At 45.3% G+C, this 16,385-nt stretch overlaps 5 non-coding genes across 5 annotated transcripts; all 5 read left to right on the top strand.

Annotated features, from left to right (window-relative positions):
- The first annotated feature begins 226 nt into the window (after window positions 1-226).
- On the top strand, window positions 227-303 carry trnan-guu (transfer RNA asparagine (anticodon GUU)). Its single transcript has one exon. It is a non-coding gene; the product is annotated as a tRNA-Asn (tRNA).
- A 2,093-nt stretch (window positions 304-2,396) lies between these two features.
- trnan-guu (transfer RNA asparagine (anticodon GUU)) lies at window positions 2,397-2,470 on the top strand. The gene has a single exon. It is a non-coding gene; the product is annotated as a tRNA-Asn (tRNA).
- Window positions 2,471-4,596: 2,126 nt separating this feature from the next.
- Window positions 4,597-4,670, top strand: trnan-guu (transfer RNA asparagine (anticodon GUU)). Its single transcript has one exon. It is a non-coding gene; the product is annotated as a tRNA-Asn (tRNA).
- Window positions 4,671-9,006: 4,336 nt separating this feature from the next.
- Window positions 9,007-9,080, top strand: trnah-gug (transfer RNA histidin (anticodon GUG)). Its single transcript has one exon. It is a non-coding gene; the product is annotated as a tRNA-His (tRNA).
- A 2,135-nt stretch (window positions 9,081-11,215) lies between these two features.
- trnan-guu (transfer RNA asparagine (anticodon GUU)) lies at window positions 11,216-11,289 on the top strand. Its single transcript has one exon. It is a non-coding gene; the product is annotated as a tRNA-Asn (tRNA).
- Window positions 11,290-16,385: the final 5,096 nt, after the last annotated feature.

Here is a 16,385-nt window from a genome sequence, read left to right as displayed (position 1 = left end):
CGCAACCGTTTTGACATTGTCCCCTTGTGAAATGGTTCTCCGACTGACGGAAAAAGTGCTGGGGAGAAATTTTGATTTGTACCACCAGATGGCAGAGATAAACAGATACCATCCCGCAGCGTCGATCTGGAAAAGCTGATGACTGGCAGGATTCTCCAGCTCACACGACCTGAGACTCGAATTAATTGAAGCACTGGTTGGCAGTGTCTTGGGCAATTTTGTTGTGGTCGAGTCTGTGGCGCAATTGGCTAGCGCGTTCGGCTGTTAACCGAAAAGTTGGTGGTTCAAGCCCACCCAGGGACGTCGGTCATTATTGAGCGTTTTACTTAGCGCCCCTGGACGTGCTTGTTCCACTCTCTGTGTTTGCATTGGTGTCTTCTTTTCCTGATTATTTAACAACGCTGCTCTGATCCATTACCTGACTGTTTCCATGCATTGATGATAAGCAATTTTCAATGAAATGAGCAAAAACCATGCACAGACGTCGAACCCATGCTAAATATATTAAGGTCGGTCGGGCTTCGAAAAAAGCAATGCAAATTCATTCAATGGCTGCACAATCTGGGACTGTTCCACCGCTGGGATTAGGGAAAACAAGTTGAATGCGGTGGACCATTTTAATGATATTTTACCTGCATCAAATAAGTTCACTTTTATTGATGTACACTAAACGTCCCTGGCTGACATTGTTCCAGTCCACTGCTAACAGCTGATCAAAGCAGGTGTGGAATTGCTCGTGACAGCTGAGCACCAAGCGATGAATTTCCTTCAGTTTTCAAATCCAATTCCACACATCGTGACTCAGAATCACTGCTCTGAGAGTGGGAAATCGCTGCAAATACTCAACAGGACGGGCAACTTGTGAAAACTCTTTCAATTTTTGTTGTACAGACTTTTCTTAAAACTTCAAACTGGACCATATGGCAATATAAAGCGTGTGTGTGTGTCTGTGGCTGTGGCTGTCATGGTTCTATCGAAACTGTGAGTCTTGATGTTATGAGGGCGATGCATTGTGAGTGTGACAGTTGTAAATCTCCTTTTATTTTGATAATATATATCAGGTTCTAAATATATAAATATTGTGCACTTGAGTATTCTGGGTGTATCAGTGTGCTCACTCTGAATAAATGTGTGTGTGTGTGTGTGCGTGTGTTACTTCTCAATGTATTTGTGTGTATCTGTGTTGTGTATACATTTTTCTATGTGTCAAAGCAAAGTAAGAGAGCAATAAATAAGCAGAAAGTACACATAAACTCACACAATGCCACAACACGGTTCAGAAACACGCACACAAACTCACACAGTCCTAGAACACCGTTCAGAGACACATTAAACTCACAGCGTCCCACAACACGCTGCAAAGCCACACACAAACTCACACGGTCCCACAGCACGGTTCAGAGACATACACAAACTTACAGTCCCACAACACGGTTCAGACACGCACACACAATCTCACTCAGTCCCGCCGTTCATTTGAAATACCTGTCGAGCACGATAGATCTTAAAACCAGAGACGTTCACCATCCTGACTGCACATATCCATTCCAGTAGCGAAAGGGGGAGCACTGGCTCCGGCCAGTTCTGATATAGCACGAGGCTTGTCAATCAAGTCATGCTCCACCCAGCCCAGATTGAGTCACCTACCAGGTCGCAGTTTACTGTGTGTCAGAACCTGCCCCTCAGGTGTGGGAGATTCCAAGCTTAGTCTATCGGTTAAAAGGGCATGGGGGCAGATTGGCCTTTTGCCATGTGGCAGTATCCTCAATAAAAGCCTCTTTGCCTGGGAAACCGGGTCTAACGGTAGCTACCTGGAGACGAACCGTCAACATTGTGAGTGCAAAAGCAAACGAATGGTGGATGCTGGAAATCTGAAATGAAAAGGGAAAATGCAGGAAATGCGCAGCAACTCAGGCAGCACATCTGGAAAGACAAACAGTGTTAGACTTTCTGGTGGGCAGCCTTTTTTCACAACTGGATAAAGGTTAGAGATTGAACAGGTATAAAGCGACTGCAGAGGCAGAGGGAAAGGCGAAGGGGCAAGGTCTGGGATAGGGTGGAACTGTGGCCTGGAGAGTTTGTCTGTCAGGGGAATGATTTCCGCAGCAGAACAGTGTGACATTGTTAAATGAGCTCTGTTTTGTGCTTCGTACAATTGTTGAATTGCCGCAACCGTTTTGACATTGTCCCCTTGTGAAATGGTTCTCCGACTGACGGAAAAAGTGCTGGGGAGAAATTTTGATTTGTACCACCAGATGGCAGAGATAAACGGATACCATCCCGCAGCGTCGATCTGGAAAAGCTGATGACTGGCAGCATTCTCCAGCTCACACGACCTGAGACTCGAATTCATTGAAACACTGGTTTGCAGTGTCTTGGGTGATTTTGCTGTGGTCGTCTCTGTGTCGCAATTGGCTAGCGCGTTCGGCTGTTAACCGAAAAGTTGGTGGTTTAAGCCCACCCAGGGACGTCGGCCCTTATTGAGCATTTCACTTAGCGCCCCTGGACGTGCTTGTTCTAATCTCTGTGTTTGCATTGCAGTCTTCTTTTCCTGATTATTTAACAACGCTGCTCTGATCCATTACCTGACTGTTTCCATGCATTCATGATAAGCAATTTTCAATGAAATGAGCAAAAACCATGCACAGACGTCGAACCCATATATTAAGGTCGGTCGGGCTTCGAAAAAAGCAATGCAAATTCATTCAATGGCTGCACAATCTGGGACTGTTCCACCGCTGGGATTAGGGAAAACAAGTTGAATGCGGTGGACCATTTTAATGATATTTTACCTGCATCAAATAAGTTCACTTTTATTGATGGACACTAAAAGTCCCTGGCTGACATTGTTCCAGTCCACGGCTGACAGCTGATCAAAGCAGGTGTGGAATTGCTCGTGACAGCTGAGCACCAAGCGCTGAATTTTCTTCAGTTTTCAAATCCAATTCCACACATCGTGACTCAGAATCACTGCTCTGAGAGTGGGAAATCGCTGCAAATACTCAACAGGACGGGCAACTTGTGAAAGCTCTTTCAATTTTTGTTGTACAGACTTTTCTTAAAACTTCAAACTGGACCAGAATGCAATATAAAGCGTGTGTGTGTTTCTGTGGCTGTGGCTGTCATGGTTCTATCGAAACTGTGAGTCTTGATGTTATGAGGGCGATGCATTGTGAGTGTGTCAGTTGTAAATCTCCTTTTATTTTGATAATATATATCAGGTTCTAAATATATAAATATTGTGCACTTGAGTATTATGGGTGTATCAGTGTGCTCATTCTGAATAAATGTGTGTGTGTGTGCGTGTGTTACTTCTCAATGTATTTGTGTGTATCTGTGTTGTGTATACATTTTTCTATGTGTCAAAGCAAAGTAAGAGAGCAATAAATAAGCAGAAAGTACACATAAACTCACACAATGCCACAACACGGTTCAGAAACACGCACACAAACTCACACAGTCCGACAAAACGGTTCAGAAACCCGCAGACAAACTCACACAGTCCTAGAACACCGTTCAGAGACACATTAAACTCACACCGTCCCACAACACGCTGCAAAGCCACACACAAACTCACACGGTCCCACAGCACGGTTCAGAGACATACACAAACTTACACAGTCCCACAACACGGTTCAGACACGCACACACAATCTCACTCAGTCCCGCCGTTCATTTAAAATACCTGTCGAGCACGATAGATCTTAAAACCAGAGACGTTCACCATCCTGACTGCACATATCCATTCCAGTAGCGAAAGGGGGAGCACTGGCTCCGGCCAGTTCTGATATAGCACGAGGCTTGTCAATCAAGTCATGCTCCACCCAGCCCAGATTGAGTCACCTACCAGGTCGCAGTTTACTGTGTGTCAGAACCTGCCCCTCAGGTGTGGGAGATTCCAAGCTTAGTCTGTCGGTTAAAAGGGCATGGGGGCAGATTGGCCTTTTGCCATGTGGCAGTATCCTCAATAAAAGCCTCTTTGCCTGGGAAACCGGGTCTAACGGTAGCTACCTGGAGACGAACCGTCAACATTGTGAGTGCAAAAGCAAACGAATGGTGGATGCTGGAAATCTGAAATGAAACGAGAAAATGCAGGAAATGCACAGGAACTCAGACAGCACATCTGGAAAGACAAACAGTGTTAAACTTTCTGGTGTGTAGCCTTTCTTCACAACTGGATAAAGGTTAGAGATTGAACAGGGAAAAAGCGAGTGCAGAGGCAGAGGGAAAGGCCAAGGGGCAAGGTCTGGGATAGGGTGGAACTGTGGCCTGGAGAGTTTGTCTGTCAGGGGAAAGATTTCCGCAGCAGAACAGTGTGACATTGTTAAATGAGCTCTGTTTTGTGCTTCGTACAATTGTTGAATTGCCGCAACCGTTTTGACATTGTCCCCTTGTGAAATGGTTCTCCGACTGACGGAAAAAGTGCTGGGGAGAAATTTTGATTTGTACCACCAGATGGCAGAGATAAACAGATACCATCCCGCAGCGTCGATCTGGAAAAGCTGATGACTGGCAGGATTCTCCAGCTCACACGACCTGAGACTCGAATTCATTGAAACACTGGTTTGCAGTGTCTTGCGTGATTTTGCTGTGGTCGTCTCTGTGGCGCAATTGGGTAACGTGTTTGGCTGTTAATCGAAAGGTTGGTGGTTCAAGCCCACCCAGGGACGTCGGCCCTTATTGAGCGTTTCATTTAGCGCCCCTGGACGAGCTTGTTCTACTCTCTGTTTGCATTGGTGTCTTCTTTTCCTGATTATTTAAGAACGCTGCTCTGATCCATTACCTGACTGTTTCCATGCATTCATGATAAGCAATTTTCAATGAAATGAGCAAAAACCATGCACAGATGTCGAACCCATGCTAAATATATTAAGGTCGGTCGGGCTTCGAAAAAAGCAATGCAAATTAATTCAATGGCTGCACAATCTGGGACTGTTCCACTGCTGGGATTAGGGAAAACAAGTTGAATGCGGTGGACCATTTTAATGATATTTTACCTGCATCAAATAAGTTCACTTTTATTGATGTACACTAAACGTCCCTGGCTGACATTGTTCCAGTCCACTGCTCGCAGCTGATCAAAGCAGGTGCGGAATTGCTCGTGACAGCTGAGCACCAAGCGCTGAATTTTCTTCAGTTTTCAAATCCAATTCCACACATCGTGATTCAGAATCACTGCTGTGAGAGTGGGAAATCGCTGCAAATACTCAACAGGACGGGCAACTTGTGAATACTCTTTCAATTTTTGTTGTACAGACTTTTCCTAAAACTTCAATCTGGACCATATGGCAATATGAAGCGTGTGTGTGTGTCTGTGGCTGTGGCTGTCATGGTTCTATCGAAACTGTGAGTCTTGATGTTATGAGGGCGATGCATTGTGAGTGTGTCAGTTGTAAATCTCCTTTTATTTTGATAATATATATCAGGTTCTAAATATATAAATATTGTGCACTTGAGTATTATGGGTGTATCAGTGTGCTCATTCTGAATAAATGTGTGTGTGTGTGTGCGTGTGTTACTTCTCAATGTATTTGTGTGTATCTGTGTTGTGTATACATTTTTCTATGTGTCAAAGCAAAGTAAGAGAGCAATAAATAAACAGAGAGTACACATAAACTCACACACTGCCACAACACGGTTCAGAAACACGCACACAAACTCACACAGTCCGACAAAACGGTTCAGAAACCCGCAGACAAACTCACACAGTCCTCGAACACCGTTCAGAGACACATTAAACTCACAGCGTCCCATAACACGCTGCAAAGCCACACACAAACTCACACGGTCCCACAGCACGGTTCAGAGACATACACAAACTTACACAGTCCCACAACACGGTTCAGACACGCACACACAATCTCACTCAGTCCCGCCGTTCATTTAAAATACCTGTCGAGCACGATAGATCTTAAAACCAGAGACGTTCACCATCCTGTCTGCACATATCCATTCCAGTAGCGAAAGGGGGAGCACTGGCTCCGGCCAGTTCTGATATAGCACGAGGCTTGTCAATCAAGTCATGCTCCACCCAGCCCAGATTGAGTCACCTACCAGGTCGCAGTTTACTGTGTGTCAGAACCTGCCCCTCAGGTGTGGGAGATTCCAAGCTTAGTCTGTCGGTTAAAAGGGCATGGGGGCAGATTGGCCTTTTGCCATGTGGCAGTATCCTCAATAAAAGCCTCTTTGCCTGGGAAACCGGGTCTAACGGTAGCTACCTGGAGACGAACCGTCAACATTGCAAAAGCAAACGAATGGTGGATGCTGGAAATCTGAAATGAAAAGAGAAAATGCAGGAAATGCGCAGCAACTCAGGCAGCACATCTGGAAAGACAAACAGTGTTAGACTTTCTGGTGGGTAGCCTTTCTTCACAACTGGATAAAGGTTAGAGATTGAACAGGTATAAAGCGAGTGCAGAGGCAGAGGGCAAGGCGAAGGGGCAGGGACTGGGATAGGGTGGAACTGTGGCCTGGAGAGTTTGTCTGTCAGGGGAAAGATTTCCGCAGCAGAACAGTGTGACATTGTTAAATGAGCTCTGTTTTGTGCTTCGTACAATTGTTGAATTGCCGCAACCGTTTTGACATTGTCCCCTTGTGAAATGGTTCTCCAACTGACGGAAAAAGTGCTGGGGAGAAATTTTGATTTGTACCACCAGATGGCAGAGATAAACAGATACCATTCCGCAGCGTCGATCTGGAAAAGCTGATGACTGGCAGGATTCTCCAGCTCACACGACCTGAGACTCGAATTCATTGAAACACTGGTTTGCAGTGTCTTGCGTGATTTTGCTGTGGTCGACTCTGTGGCGCAATTGGCTAGCGCGTTTGGCTGTTAATCGAAAGGTTGGTGGTTTAAGCCCACCCAGGGACGTCGCCCCTTATTAAGCGTTTCATTATGCGCCCCTGGACGTGCGTGTTCTAATCTCTGTGTTTGCATTGTTGTCTTCTTTTCCTGATTATTTAACAACGCTGCTCTGATCCATTACCTGACTGTTTCCATGCATTCATGATAAGCAATTTTCAATGAAAAGAGAAAAAACCATGCACAGACGTCGAACCCATGCTAAATATATTAAGGTCGGTCGGGCTTCGAAAAAAGCAATGCAAATTCATTCAATGGCTGCACAATCTGGGACTGTTCCACCGCTGGGATTAGGGAAAACAAGTTGAATGCGGTGGACCATTTTAATGATATTTTACCTGCATCAAATAAGTTCACTTTTATTGATGTATACTAAAAGTCCCTGGCTGACATTGTTACAGTCCACTGCTAACAGCTGATCAAAGCAGGTGTGGAATTGCTCGTGACAGCTGAGCACCAAGCGCTGAATTTTCTTCAGTTTTCAAATCCAATTCCACACATCGTGACTCAGAATCACTGCTGTGAGAGTGGGAAATCGCTGCAAATACTCAAATGGACGGGCAACTTGTGAAAACTCTTTCAATTTTTGTTGTACAGACTTTTCTTAAAACTTCAAACTGGACCATATGGCAATATAAAGCGTGTGTGTGTGTCTGTGGCTGTGACTGTCATGGTTCTATCGAAACTGTGAGTCTTGATGTTCTGAGGGCGATGCATTGTGAGTGTGTCAGTTGTAAATCTCCTTTTATTTTGATAATATATATCAGGTTCTAAATATATAAATATTGTGCACTTGAGTATTATGGGTGTATCAGTGTGCTCATTCTGAATAAATGTGTGTGTGTGTGTGCGTGTGTTACTTCTCAATGTATTTGTGTGTATCTGTGTTGTGTATACATTTTTCTATGTGTCAAAGCAAAGTAAGAGAGCAATAAATAAGCAGAAAGTACACATAAACTCACACAATGCCACAACACGGTTCAGAAACACGCACACAAACTCACACAGTCCGACAAAACGGTTCAGAAACCCGCAGACAAACTCACACAGTCCTAGAACACCGTTCAGAGACACATTAAACTCACAGCGTCCCACAACACGCTGCAAAGCCACACACAAACTCACACGGTCCCACAGCACGGTTCAGAGACATACACAAACTTACACAGTCCCACAACACGGTTCAGACACGCACACACAATCTCACTCAGTCCCGCCGTTCATTTAAAATACCTGTCGAGCACGATAGATCTTAAAACCAGAGACGTTCACCATCCTGACTGCACATATCCATTCCAGTAGCGAAAGGGGGAGCACTGGCTCCGGCCAGTTCTGATATAGCACGAGGCTTGTCAATCAAGTCATGCTCCAACCAGCCCAGATTGAGTCATCTACCAGGTCGCAGTTTACTGTGTGTCAGAACCTGCCCCTCAGGTGTGGGAGATTCCAAGCTTAGTCTGTCGGTTAAAAGGGCATGGGGGCAGATTGGCCTTTTGCCATGTGGCAGTATCCTCAATAAAAGCCTCTTTGCCTGGGAAACCGGGTCTAACGGTAGCTACCTGGAGACGAACCGTCAACATTGTGAGTGCAAAAGCAAACGAATGGTGGATGCTGGAAACCTGAAATGAAAAGAGAAAATGCAGGAAATGCGCAGCAACTCAGGCAGCACATCTGGAAAGACAAATAGTGTCAGACTTTCTGGTGCGTAGCCTTTCTTCACAACTGGATAAAGGTTAGAGATTGAACAGTTATAAAGCGAGTGCAGAGGCAGAGGGAAAGGCGAAGGGGCAAGGTGTGGGATAGGGTGGAACTGTGGCCTGGAGAGTTTGTCTGTCAGGGGAAAGATTTCCGCAGCAGAACAGTGTGACATTGTTAAATGAGCTCTGTTTTGTGCTTCGTACAATTGTTGAATTGCCGCAACCGTTTTGACATTGTCCCCTTGTGAAATGGTTCTCCGACTGACGGAAAAAGTGCTGGGGAGAAATTTTGATTTGTACCACCAGATGGCAGAGATAAACAGATACCATCCCGCAGCGTCGATCTGGAAAAGCTGATGACTGGCAGGATTCTCCAGCTCACACGACCTGAGACTCGAATTCATTGAAACACTGGTTTGCAGTGTCTTGGGTGATTTTGCGGTGGTCGTCTCTGTGGCGCAATTGGCTAGCGCGTTCAGCTGTGAACCGGAAGGTTGGTGGTTCAAGCCCAACCAGGGACGTCGACCCTGATTGAGCGTTTCACTTCTCGCCCCTGGACGTGCTTGTTCTACTCTCTGTGTTTGCATTGGTGTCTTCTTTTCCTGATTATTTAACAACGCTGCTCTGATCCATTACCTGACTGTTTCCATGCATTCATGATAAGCAATTGTCAATGAAATGAGCAAAAACCATGCACAGACGTCGAACCCATGCTACATATATTAAAGTCGGTCGGGCTTCGAAAAAAGCAATGCAAATTCATTCAATGGCTGCACAATCTGGGACTGTTCCACCGCTGGGATTAGGGAAAACAAGTTGAATGCGGTGGACCATTTTAATGATATTTTACCTGCATCAAATAAGTTCACTTTTATTGATGTACACTAAAAGTCCCTGGCTGACATTGTTGCAGTCCACTGCTAACAGCTGATCAAAGCAGGTGTGGAATTACTCCTGACAGCTGAGCACCAAGCGCTGAATTTTCTTCAGTTTTCAAATCCAATTCCACACATCGTGACTCAGAATCACTGCTGTGAGAGTGGGAAATCGCTGCAAATACTCAACAGGACGGGCAACTTGTGAAAACTCTTTCAATTTTTGTTGTACAGACTTTTCTTAAAACTTCTAACTGGACCATATGGCAATATAAAGCGTGTGTGTGTGTCTGTGGCTGTGGCTGTCATGGTTCTATCGAAACTGTGAGTCTTGATGTTCTGAGGGCGATGCATTGTGAGTGTGTCAGTTGTAAATCTCCTTTTATTTTGATAATATATATCAGGTTCTAAATATATAAATATTGTGCACTTGAGTATTATGGGTGTATCAGTGTGCTCATTCTGAATAAATGTGTGTGTGTGTGTGCGTGTGTTACTTCTCAATGTATTTGTGTGTATCTGTGTTGTGTATACATTTTTCTATGTGTCAAAGCAAAGTAAGAGAGCAATAAATAAGCAGAAAGTACACATAAACTCACACAATGCCACAACACGGTTCAGAAACACGCACACAAACTCACACAGTCCGACAAAACGGTTCAGAAACCCGCAGACAAACTCACACAGTCCTAGAACACCGTTCAGAGACACATTAAACTCACAGCGTCCCACAACACGCTGCAAAGCCACACACAAACTCACACGGTCCCACAGCACGGTTCAGAGACATATACAAACTTACACAGTCCCACAACACGGTTCAGACACGCACACACAATCTCACTCAGTCCCGCCGTTCATTTAAAATACCTGTCGAGCACGATAGATCTTAAAACCAGAGACGTTCACCATCCTGACTGCACATATCCATTCCAGTAGCGAAAGGGGGAGCACTGGCTCCGGCCAGTTCTGATATAGCACGAGGCTTGTCAATCAAGTCATGCTCCACCCAGCCCAGATTGAGTCACCTACCAGGTCGCAGTTTACTGTGTGTCAGAACCTGCCCCTCAGGTGTGGGAGATTTCAAGCTTAGTCTGTCGGTTAAATGGGCATGGGGGCAGATTGGCCTTTTGCCATGTGGCAGTATCCTCAATAAAAGCCTCTTTGCCTGGGAAACCGGGTCTAACGGTAGCTACCTGGAGACGAACCGTCAACATTGTGAGTGCAAAAGCAAACGAATGGCGGATGCTGGAAATCTGAAATGGAAAGAGAAAATGCAGGAAATGCGCAGCAACTCAGGCAGCACATCTGGAAAGACAAACAGTGTTAGACTTTCTGGTGGGTAGCCTTTCTTCACAACTGGATAAAGGTTAGAGATTGAACAGGTATAAAGCGAGTGCAGAGGCAGAGGGAAAGGCGAAGGGGCAAGGTGTGGTTTAGGGTGGAACTGTGGCCTGGAGACTTTGTCTGTCAGGGGAAAGATTTCCGCAGCAGAACAGTGTGACATTGTTAAATGAGCTCTGTTTTGTGCTTCGTACAATTGTTGAATTGCCGCAACCGTTTTGACATTGTCCCCTTGTGAAATGGTTCTCCGACTGACGGAAAAAGTGCTGGGGAGAAATTTTGATTTGTACCACCAGATGGCAGAGATAAACAGATACCATCCCGCAGCGTCGATCTGGAAAAGCTGATGACTGGCAGGATTCTCCAGCTCACACGACCTGAGACTCGAATTCATTGAAACACTGGTTTGCAGTGTCTTGCGTAATTTTGCGGTGGTCGTCTCTGTGGCGCAATTGGCTAGCGCGTTCGGCTGTTAATCGAAAAGTTGGTGGTTCAAGACCACCCAGAAACGTCGGCCCTGATTGAGCGTTTCACTTAGCGCCCCTGGACGTGCTTGTTCTACTCTCTGTGTTTGCATTGGTGTCTTCTTTTCCTGATTATTTAACAACGCTGCTCTGATCCATTACCTGACTGTTTCCATGCATTCATGATAAGCAATTTTCAATGAAATGAGCAAAAACCATGCACAGACGTCGAACCCATGCTAAATATATTAAGGTCGGTCGGGCTTCGAAAAAAGCAATGCAAATTCATTCAATGGCTGCACAATCTGGGACTGTTCCACCGCTGGGATTAGGGAAAACAAGTTGAATGCGGTGGACCATTTTAATGATATTTTACCTGCATCAAATAAGTTCACTTTTATTGAAGTACACTAAAAGTCCCTGGCTGACATTGTTGCAGTCCACTGCTAACAGCTGATCAAAGCAGGTGTGGAATTACTCCTGACAGCTGAGCACCAAGCACTGAATTTTCTTCAGTTTTCTAATCCAATTCCACACATCGTGACTCAGAATCCCTGCTCTGAGAGTGGGAAATCGCTGCAAATACTCAACAGGACGGGCAACTTGTGAAAACTCTTTCAATTTTTGTTGTACAGACTTTTCTTAAAACTTCAAACTGGACCATATGGCAATATAAAGCGTGTGTGTGTGTCTGTGGCTGTGGCTGTCATGGTTCTATCGAAACTGTGAGTCTTGATGTTCTGAGGGCGATGCATTGTGAGTGTGTCAGTTGTAAATCTCCTTTTATTTTGATAATATATATCAGGTTCTAACTATATAAATATTGTGCACTTGAGTATTATGGGTGTATCAGTGTGCTCATTCTGAATATATGTGTGTGTGTGTGTGCGTGTGTTACTTCTCAATGTATTTGTGTGTATCTGTGTTGTGTATACATTTTTCTATGTGTCAAAGCAAAGTAAGAGAGCAATAAATAAGCAGAAAGTACACATAAACTCACACAATGCCACAACACGGTTCAGAAACACGCACACAAACTCACACAGTCCGACAAAACGGTTCAGAAACCCGCAGACAAACTCACACAGTCCGAGAACACCGTTGAGAGACACATTAAACTCACAGCGTCCCACAACACGCTGCAAAGCCACACACAAACTCACACGGTCCCACAGCACGGTTCAGAGACATACACAAATTTACACAGCCCCACAACACGGTTCAGACACGCACACACAATCTCACTCAGTCCCGCCGTTCATTTAAAATACCTGTCGAGCACGATAGATCTTAAAACCAGAGACGTTCACCATCCTGACTGCACATATCCATTCCAGTAGCGAAAGGGGGAGCACTGGCTCCGGCCAGTTCTGATATAGCACGAGGCTTGTCAATCAAGTCATGCTCCACCCAGCCCAGATTTGGTCACCTACCAGGTCGCAGTTTACTGTGTGTCAGAACCTGCCCCTCAGGTGTGGGAGATTCCAAGCTTAGTCTGTCGGTTAAAAGGGCATGGGGCAGATTGGCCTTTTGCCATGTGGCAGTATCCTCAATAAAAGCCTCTTTGCCTGGGAAACCGGGTCTAACGGTAGCTACCTGGAGACGAACCGTCAACATTGTGAGTGCAAAAGCAAACGAATGGTGGATGCTGGAAATCTGAAATGAAAAGAGAAAATGCAGGAAATGCGCAGCAACTCAGGCAGCACATCTGGAAAGACAAACAGTGTTAGACTTTCTGGTGGGTAGCCTTTCTTCACAACTGGATAAAGGTTAGAGATTGAACAGGTATAAAGCGAGTGCAGAGGCAGAGGGAAAGGAGAAGGGGCAAGGTGTGGGAGAGGGTGGAACTGCGGCCTGGAGACTTTGTCTGTCAGGGGAAAGATTTCCGCAGCAGAACAGTGTGACATTGTTAAATGAGCTCTGTTTTGTGCTTCGTACAATTGTTGAATTGCCGCAACCGTTTTGACATTGTCCCCTTGTGAAATGGTTCTCCGACTGACGGAAAAAGTGCTGGGGAGAAATTTTGATTTGTACCACCAGATGGCAGAGATAAACAGATACCATCCCGCAGCGTCGATCTGGAAAAGCTGATGACTGGCAGGATTCTCCAGCTCACACGACCTGAGACTCGAATTCATTGAAACACTGGTTTGCAGTGTCTTGCGTGATTTTGCTGTGGTCATCTCTGTGGCGCAATTGGCTAGCGCGTTCGGCTGTTAATCGAAAGGTTGGTTGTTCAAACCCACCCAGGAACGTCGGCCCTTACTGAGCGTTTCACTTAGCGCCCCTGGACGTGCTTGTTCTACTCTCTGTGTTTGCATTGGTGTCTTCTTTTCCTGATTATTTAACAACGCTGCTCTGATCCATTACCTGACTGTTTCCATGCATTCATGATAAGCAATTTTCAATGAAATGAGCAAAAACCATGCACAGACGTCGAACCCATGCTAAATATATTAAGGTCGGTCGGGCTTCGAAAAAAGCAATGCAAATTCATTCAATGGCTGCACAATCTGGGACTGTTCCACCGCTGGGATTAGGGAAAACAAGTTGAATGCGGTGGACCATTTTAATGATATTTTACCTGCATCAAATAAGTTCACTTTTATTGCTGTACACTAAAAGTCCCTGGCTGACATTGTTCCAGTCCACTGCTAACAGCTGATCAAAGCAGGTGTGGAATTGCTCGTGACAGCTGAGCACCAAGCGCTGAATTTTCTTCAGTTTTCAAATCCAATTCCACACATCGTGACTCAGAATCACTGCTCTGAGAGTGGGAAATCGCTGCAAATACTCAACAGGACGGGCAACTTGTGAAAACTCTTTCAATTTTTGTTGTACAGACTTTTCTTAAAACTTCAAACTGGACCATATGGCAATATAAAGCGTGTGTGTGTGTCTGTGGCTGTGGCTGTCATGGTTCTATCGAAACTGTGAGTCTTGATGTTCTGAGGGCGATGCATTGTGAGTGTGTCAGTTGTAAATCTCCTTTTATTTTGATAATATATATCAGGTTCTAAATATATAAATATTGTGCACTTGAGTATTATGGGTGTATCAGTGTGCTCATTCTGAATAAATGTGTGTGCGCGTGTTACTTCTCAATGTATTTGTGTGTATCTGTGTTGTGTATACATTTTTCTATGTGTCAAAGCAAAGTAAGAGAGCAATAAATAAGCAGAAAGTACACATAAACTCACACAATGCCACAACACGGTTCAGAAACACGCACACAAACTCACACAGTCCGACAAAACGGTTCAGAAACCCGCAGACAAACTCACACAGTCCTAGAACACCGTTCAGAGACACATTAAACTCACAGCGTCCCACAACACGCTGCAAAGCCACACACAAACTCACACGGTCCCACAGCACGGTTCAGAGACAGACACAAACTTACACAGCCCCACAACACGGTTCAGACACGCACACACAATCTCACTCAGTCCCGCCGTTCATTTAAAATACCTGTCGAGCACGATAGATCTTAAAACCAGAGACGTTCACCATCCTGACTGCACATATCCATTCCAGTAGCGAAAGGGGGAGCACTGGCTCCGGCCAGTTCTGATATAGCACGAGGCTTGTCAATCAAGTCATGCTCCACCCAGCCCAGATTGAGTCACCGACCAGGTCGCAGTTTACTGTGTGTCAGAACCTGCCCCTCAGGTGTGGGAGATTCCAAGCTTAGTCTGTCGGTTAAAAGGGCATGGGGGCAGATTGGCCTTTTGCCATGTGGCAGTATCCTCAATAAAAGCCTCTTTGCCTGGGAAACCGGGTCTAACGGTAGCTACCTGGAGACGAACCGTCAACATTGTGAGTGCAAAAGCAAACGAATGGTGGATGCTGGAAATCTGAAATGAAAAGAGAAAATGCAGGAAATGCGCAGCAACTCAGGCAGCACATCTGGAAAGACAAACAGTGTTAGACTTTCTGGTGGGTAGCCTTTCTTCACAACTGGATAAAGGTTAGAGATTGAACAGGCAGAAAGCGAGTGCAGAGGCAGAGGGAAAGGCGAAGGGGCAAGGTCTGGGATAGGGTGGAACTGTGGCCTGGAGAGTTTGTCTGTCAGGGGAAAGATTTCCGCAGCAGATCAGTGTGACATTGTTAAATGAGCTCTGTTTTGTGCTTCGTACAATTGTTGAATTGCCGCAACCGTTTTGACATTGTCCCCTTGTGAAATGGTTCTCCGACTGACGGAAAAAGTGCTGGGGAGAAATTTTGATTTGTACCACCAGATGGCAGAGATAAACAGATACCATCCCGCAGCGTCGATCTGGAAAAGCTGATGACTGGCAGGATTCTCCAGCTCACACGACCTGAGACTCGAATTCATTGAAACACTGGTTTGCAGTGTATTGCGTGATTTTGCTGTGGTTGTCTCTGTGGCGCAATTGGCTCGCGCGTTCGGCTGTTAGCCGAAAAGTTTGAGGTTCAAACCCATCCAGGGACGTCGGCCCGTATTGAGCGTCTCACTTAGCGCCCCTGAACGTGCTTGTTCTCCTCTCTGTGTTTGTACTGGTGTCTTCTTTTCCTGATTATTTAACAACGCTTCTCTGATCCATTACCTGACTGTTTCCATGCATTCATGATAAGCAATTTTCAATGAAATGAGCAAAAACCATGCACAGACGTCGAACCCATGCGAAATATATTAAGGTCGGTCGGGCTTCGAAAAAAGCAATGCAAATTCATTCAATGGCTGCACAATCTGGGACTGTTCCACCGCTGGGAATAGGGAAAACAAGTTGAATGCGGGGGACCATTTTAATGATATTTTACCTGCATCAAATAAGTTCACTTTTATTGATGTACACTAAAAGTCCCTGGCTGACATTGTTCCAGTCCACTGCTAACAGCTGATCAAAGCAGGTGTGGAATTGCTCGTGACAGCTGAGCACCAAGCGCTGAATTTTCTTCAGTTTTCAAATCCAATTCCACACATCGTGAATCAGAATCACTGCTGTGAGAGTGGGAAATCGCTGCAAATACTCAACAGGACGGGCAACTTGTGAAAACTCTGTCAATTTTTGTTGTACAGACTTTTCTCAAAACTTCAAACTGGACCATATGGCAATATAAAGCGTGTGTGTGTGTCTGTGTCTGTGGCTGTCATGGTTCTATCGAAACTGTGAGTCTT

The sequence above is a fragment of the Heterodontus francisci genome, chromosome 22, assembly GCF_036365525.1.
Source record: "Heterodontus francisci isolate sHetFra1 chromosome 22, sHetFra1.hap1, whole genome shotgun sequence".
In the NCBI taxonomy this organism is placed as follows: domain Eukaryota; kingdom Metazoa; phylum Chordata; class Chondrichthyes; order Heterodontiformes; family Heterodontidae; genus Heterodontus; species Heterodontus francisci.
Note: the sequence above shows the minus strand (reverse complement) of the source record. Positions and strands in the feature narration are given on the sequence as shown.